Source organism: Apium graveolens, chromosome 1 (assembly GCF_009905375.1).
Source record: "Apium graveolens cultivar Ventura chromosome 1, ASM990537v1, whole genome shotgun sequence".
Classification (NCBI taxonomy): domain Eukaryota; kingdom Viridiplantae; phylum Streptophyta; class Magnoliopsida; order Apiales; family Apiaceae; genus Apium; species Apium graveolens.
The window spans coordinates 145,551,591-145,558,215 of NC_133647.1; the positions used below are offsets into that span (position 1 = coordinate 145,551,591).

At 42.2% G+C, this 6,625-nt stretch overlaps 1 non-coding gene across 1 annotated transcript; it reads right to left on the reverse strand.

Annotated features, from left to right (window-relative positions):
• Positions 1 to 1,160: 1,160 nt before the first annotated feature.
• LOC141680516 (small nucleolar RNA R71) lies at positions 1,161 to 1,267 on the reverse strand. Its single transcript, XR_012558351.1, has one exon. It is a non-coding gene; the product is annotated as a small nucleolar RNA R71 (small nucleolar RNA).
• Positions 1,268 to 6,625: the final 5,358 nt, after the last annotated feature.

Consider the following 6,625-nt stretch of genomic DNA (forward strand, 5'->3'; position numbering starts at 1 on the left):
TAATCAAAAGGAATAACTTGTGCTTAAATCGTTGTGTTGTCAATTTCTGTAGACATATGGGAACTCAACATAATTGATGACTATTCAACTTCTATCTTAATTGTGGATGCTTGGTAGAATGGTATTAGTACAATGAAAGTTGGCTTTTATCAGTTTCATGTTATTCGATTAATATCATCACTGTCACATGCTAAAGGTAATAACAATGGCTATAGAAGGAAGTAATAATGAAGTTGTGATCTCATGAGTGTTTTATTATTGATAAATTGAAGTGTTAGTTAAGTGATTAATTAAGTAGTTAATTATAGTTAATATTTAATCAACAATTTTAAGTATTAGTGTCTTAACATTGAGAAGTAATCATACACTGGTGAGTGAGTTTAATTAGACAATAATTTAGTCTGAGTCTCTGAGGGAATGAACTAGAAAGTATTCTATATTACTTGCGAACGCGTATACTTGCGTGAATATTAGCGCGTGTTTTCGCCCTAACAAGTTTTTGGCGCCGCTGCCGGGGACTCGGCGTATTTGTTTAGTTTATGTACTTACCATCGTTGGTCATTAGGACTCAGTGATTAGGATGTAGTAGTTACTTATTTTTTCCGGTTGTGTTTCAGGTACTTTAGCAAGCGTTTATGCAAACTCGTTCTCGTGCTCGCAAGAGGACTTTAGATACAGCTGAAGAGACAGACGAAGTTCTTGATATTCCGGAGAAGTTAGATTTTGAGGATTCGGATTCAGGAACTGAGCAGAAAGAACCAGTAAACATGGGAGATCGTATTGTTCAAGCTGATCCAGCTCTTATGGATTTTTCTCGGCCTAAAATTGATGACATTCAGTCAAGCATCCTTCATCCGGCTATTCAAGCTAACACCTTTGAAATCAAGCCGGGCACTATTCAGATGGTGCAGAATTCTGTTTCTTTTGGAGGAGCGGCAACTGAAGACCCCAACATGCACATAAGGAATTTTGTCGAGATCTGCAGCACTTTTAAGTATAATGGCGTGACTGATGAGGCTATCAAGTTGAGGCTTTTCCCATTCTCACTGAGGGACAAGGCTAAAGACTGGTTACATTCTGAACCAGCTGAGTCCATCACTACGTGGCAAGATCTTGCGCAAAAGTTTCTGGTGAAGTTTTATCCGATGGCAAAGACTGCTGCTATGAGGAGTGCTCTTACTCAGTTTGCGCAGCAACCTACAGAATCTATGTGCGAGGCTTGGGAACGCTACAAGGAAATGTTGAGAAAATGTCCATATCATGGAATGCCGGATTGGATGGTGATCACTAGTTTCTATAATGGTTTGGGGGCCCAATCTCGGCCCATGCTCGATGCAGCAGCTGGAGGCGCCTTATGGGCTAAAAGCTATACTGAGGCGTATAATCTTATAGAGACTATGGCTGCAAATGAGCATCAAAACCCAACTCAGAGGATGACGTCAGGTAAGGTAGCAGGTATTCTGGAAGTTGATGCAGCCACCGCTATTGCAGCCCAGCTCCAAGCGCTATCAATGAAGGTTGATTCTCTGGCTATGTATGGAGTTAATCAAATAGCTATGGTTTGTGAGCTTTGTGCAGGTTCTCATGCTACGGATCAGTGTTCTCTTGTCAATGAATCTGTTCAGTATGTGAATAATTATCAGCGACAACAGCAGCCTATGCCAACGACCTATCATCCTAACAACAGAATTCATCCAAATTTCAGCTGGGGGAATAATCAGAATGCTATTCAGCTACCATATCAGCAAGGAGTGAGTAAACAGTTTAACCCACCTGGATTCCAGCAACCACAGCAGTATGCTACAAGGCAATCATATCCTCAACAGGGAAGTGCAGCTGCACCTACTAGTGCTGATTTTGAGGAACTTAAGCTGTTGTGCAAGAGTCAGGCGGTTTCTATCAAGACCGTGGAAAATCAAATCCGTCAATTAGCCAATGCAGTGCTCAATCGTCAACCTGGTACTCTTCCCAGTGACACGGAAGTACCAGGCAGGAAGGAAGCTAAAGAGCAAGTCAAGGCTATTACCTTAAGGTCTGGGAAAGTAGCTGATTCTGAAAATGCAAAAGAAGTAGAAGCTGAAATTAGAGATGAAGAATCTAAGCAAAAGGAGAAAGCGGCGGAACCAAGGAAGACTACTGTTGAACACACTCTGCCTGAGGCTAATACAGGGGAGAAACAGCTCTATCCTCCACCACCTTTTCCTAAGAGATTGCAGCAACAAAAGCTGGATAGACAGTTCGGAAAGTTTCTGGAGGTGTTCAAGAAACTTCACATCAATATACCTTTCGCTGAGGCTCTTGAACAAATGCCTAGTTATGCGAAGTTTATGAAGACTATTCTTTCAAGGAAGGTGAAACTGGATGACCTTGAAACCGTTGCTCTCACGGAAGAATGTAGCGCTGTTCTGCAGCAAAAGTTACCACCGAAACTGAAAGATCCAGGAAGCTTCACCATTCCTTGCACCATTGGCAATCTGACTTTTGATAAGTGCCTTTGTGATTTGGGAGCAAGCATTAATCTGATGCCGTTGTCGATCTTTAAAAAGTTGGATCTGCCTGATCCAAAACCCACATACATGTCGCTACAATTGGCTGACCGTTCCATTACTTACCCAAGGGGCATAGTTGAGGATGTGCTCGTCAAGGTGGATAAGCTCTTCTTTCCAGTAGATTTTGTTATTCTGGATTTTGAGGAAGATAAGAAGATTCCCATAATCTTGGGAAGGCCTTTCTTGGCTACTGGCCGTACCTTGATAGATGTGCAAAAAGGTGAACTTACTATGCGGGTCCAAGATCAGGATGTGACCTTCAACGTATTCAAGGCAATGAAATTCCCTACAGAAGATGAGGAGTGCTTAAAAGTGGATGTGATTGATTCTGCGGTTACTTCGGAACTCGATCACATGCTAATGTCGGATGCATTGGAAAAGGCCTTAGTGGGGGATTTTGACAGCGATGATGAAGATAGCAACGAGCAATTACAATATCTGAACGCTTCTCCCTGGAAGCAAAAGCTGGACATACCATTTGAATCTCTTGGTACTTCTGACCTTAAGAATGCTGAAGGAAAGCTCAAACCATCAATAGAGGAAGCACCTACCTTGGAGCTCAAGCCATTACCTGAGCACTTGAGGTATGCTTTTCTAGGTTATTCATCTACGTTACCTATTATTATTTCATCTGACCTTTCAGGTAGTGAGGAAGACAAGCTCTTAAGGATTTTGAGAGAATTCAAATCGGCTATAGGATGGACCATAGCAGACATCAAGGGGATAAGTCCTTCATATTGTATGCATAAAATTCTGCTAGAGGAAGGTAGTAAGCCAACTGTGGAACAGCAGCGAAGACTGAATCCCATCATGAAGGAGGTGGTGAAGAAAGAAATTCTGAAATGGCTAGATGTAGACATCATTTATCCTATTTCTGACAGCTCGTGGGTGAGCCCCGTACAATGTGTACCTAAGAAGGGAGGTATCACTGTGGTCGCAAATGAAAAGAATGAGCTCATCCCTACTCGAACAGTTACAGGATGGAGAGTATGCATGGATTATAGAAAATTGAACAAAGCCACAAGGAAGGATCACTTCCCTCTTCCATTTATTGATCAGATGCTTGACAGATTGGCGGGTCATGAGTATTTTTGTCTTCTGGATGGTTATTCCGGGTATAATCAGATTTGTATTGCACCAGAGGATCAGGAAAAGACTACCTTCACTTGTCCATTTGGCACGTTTGCTTTTCGCAGAGTTTCGTTTGGGTTATGTGGCGCCCCGGCCACCTTTCAGAGATGTATGATGGCTATATTCTCTGACATGATTGGAAATAATGTCGAAGTGTTCATGGATGACTTCTCCGTCTTTGGACACTCATATGATGAATGTTTGAATAATCTGCGCGCCGTACTCAAAAGATGCGTGAAAACTAATTTGGTGCTCAATTGGGAGAAATGTCATTTTATGGTGCGTGAAGGCATTATCCTTGGGCATAAGGTCTCTAGCAAGGGTCTGGAGGTGGACAAAGCCAAGGTGGGAGTCATTGAAAATCTTCCTCCACCTAATTCTGTGAAAGGAATCCGTAGTTTTCTTGGTCATGTGGGTTTTTATCGGCGATTCATCAAGGACTTTTCAATGATATCTAAGCCATTGTGCAATTTGCTTGAGAAAGATGTGCCTTTCAAATTTGATGATGAATGTTTGGCAGCATTCGAGACTCTCAAGAAGAGTTTGATCACTGCACCAGTTATTACAGCACCAGATTGAATAGAACCATTTGAGATGATGTGTGATGCGAGTGATTATGCGGTAGGTGCAGTTCTGTGACAGCGCAAGAAAAATCTCTTCCATGTGGTCTACTATGCGAGTAAGACTTTAAATGGTGCCCAATTGAACTACACCACTACTGAGAAGGAGCTTTTGGCTATAGTCTTTGGTTTTGAGAAATTTCGATCTTATCTGCTTGGTACGAAAGTAACAGTATTCACTGATCATGCAGCTATTCGCTATCTGGTTTCTAAGAAGGATTCGAAGCCGAGACTCATTCGTTGGGTGCTTTTACTTCAGGAATTTGAGCTAGAGATCAAAGATAGAAAAGGTACTGAGAATCAAGTAGCTGACCATCTCTCTAGGTTGGAGAATCCCGATTCTACTTCACTAGATAGGACGTTAATCAATGAATCTTTTCCGGATGAGCAGTTGTTTGCAATTCAGGAGGAAGAACCATGGTTTGCAGATATTGTAAACTATCTCGTCAGTAATATAATGCCTCCTAATTTGACATCCGCTCAAAAGAAGAAGTTTCTGCATGAGGTGAAGTGGTATATGTGGGATGAACCATATTTGTTTAGACAGGGAGCTGACCAGATCATCAGGAGATGTATCCCGTTCTGTGAGACGGAGGGGATATTACGAGACTGCCATTCCACGGTTTATGGTGGACACTATGGTGGTGAGAAGACGGCAGCTCGTATTCTGTAAGCAGGTTTTTTATGGCCTACTTTGTTCAAGGATGCTCATCAGTTTGTTTTAAGGTGTGATTGTTGCCAAAGAGTGGGAAATTTGTCAAGGAAGGATGAGATGCCATTAAATGTGATGCTTGAAGTCAAGGTCTTTGATGTGTGGGGAATCGATTTCATGGGGCCTTTTATCTCGTCTTGTAATAATCAGTACATCTTGCTGGCAGTCGATTATGTCTCAAAATGGGTCGAAGTTAAAGCTTTACCGACAAATGATGCAAAGGCAGTGCTAAATTTTCTTCATAAGCAAATTTTCACAAGGTTTGGAACACCTCGGGTAATCATAAGTGATGAAGGATCGCATTTTTGCAACCGTAAGTTCACGTCTATGATGCAGCGTTATAAGGTGAATCATCGAGTAGCTACTGCCTATCATCCGCAAACAAATGGTCAAGCGGAAGTGTCTAACAGAGATATAAAGCGCATTCTAGAGAAGGTTGTTTGTCCGTCAAGGAAGGATTGGTCTTTAAAGCTCGATGAAGCTGTTTGGGCTTACAGAACAGCATACAAAACTCCACTTGGGATGTCACCGTTTCAGTTGGTGTACGGTAAGGGATGTCATCTACCTGCGGAGCTTGAGCATAAGGCCTACTGGGCATTGAAGAAGTTGAACCTGGATTTAGATGCAGCTGGTAAGAAAAGAATGCTTCAGCTTAATGAACTTGATGAATTTCGACTTCAAGCGTACGAAAATAACAAAATGTATAAGGAAAAGGTGAAGAGGTGGCACGATAGGAAGCTACATCCAAAGTTATTTGTGCCAGGGCAACAAGTTCTCTTATTTAACTCTCGGCTCCGACTTTTTCCTGGGAAGTTGAAATCAAGGTGGTCTGGACCTTTTATTGTCAAAACTGTGTTTCCACATGAGCGGTGGAAATTTTTGAGAATAATCCGGACCAAGCATTCAAGGTTAACGGTCAGCGGTTGAAGTACTACTATGGGGACATGGCAAACCGAGAAGTGGTTAGTGCCATTTTGTTGACTACTTGAGAAGGGTATGAAACGTCAAGCTAATGACGAAAAAGAAGCGCTGCGTGGGAGGCAACCCATGAATTGTTGTTACAGGAACCCTTAGAAGTTAATAACCTATCCAAAAACACAAAAAAAATCAGAAAACAGGGGTTGAAATTTTTTTTTTTCCAGTGACCCCCTGAGCGCCCGCTCAGCTTTGCTGAGCGACCGCGCAGCAAGCTGAGCGCCCGCTCAGCTTTGCTGAGCGACCGCTCAGGGGTCGAGTACCAGAATTTTTTTTCAGTTCAGAAAAAAAAAAAAAACAAAAACAAAAACACAAAAACAGTTTTAGCCCATAAACCCACGATTTTTTCCCACTACCCCATCATTTTACTCCTTAATTCCCAAACCCTAATCTAATCCACACCCTATATATACATACACCTATCCTACATATCTCCCACAAAACTTCCTACACTTAAACCCTCTCACAAACATCAAAAATCAGTTCTTACACACTTTTATTCATGAATCAATGGCACCCAAGAGAGCACGCACTATTGACAGCAGCAGCACAGTTCCTACTACTGATTCATCAAGGGGTACTGCTGCAAGGCCTCGGTTAACTGACAGAGCTGCGGAGGAGGAGTACACTAGGCTGTT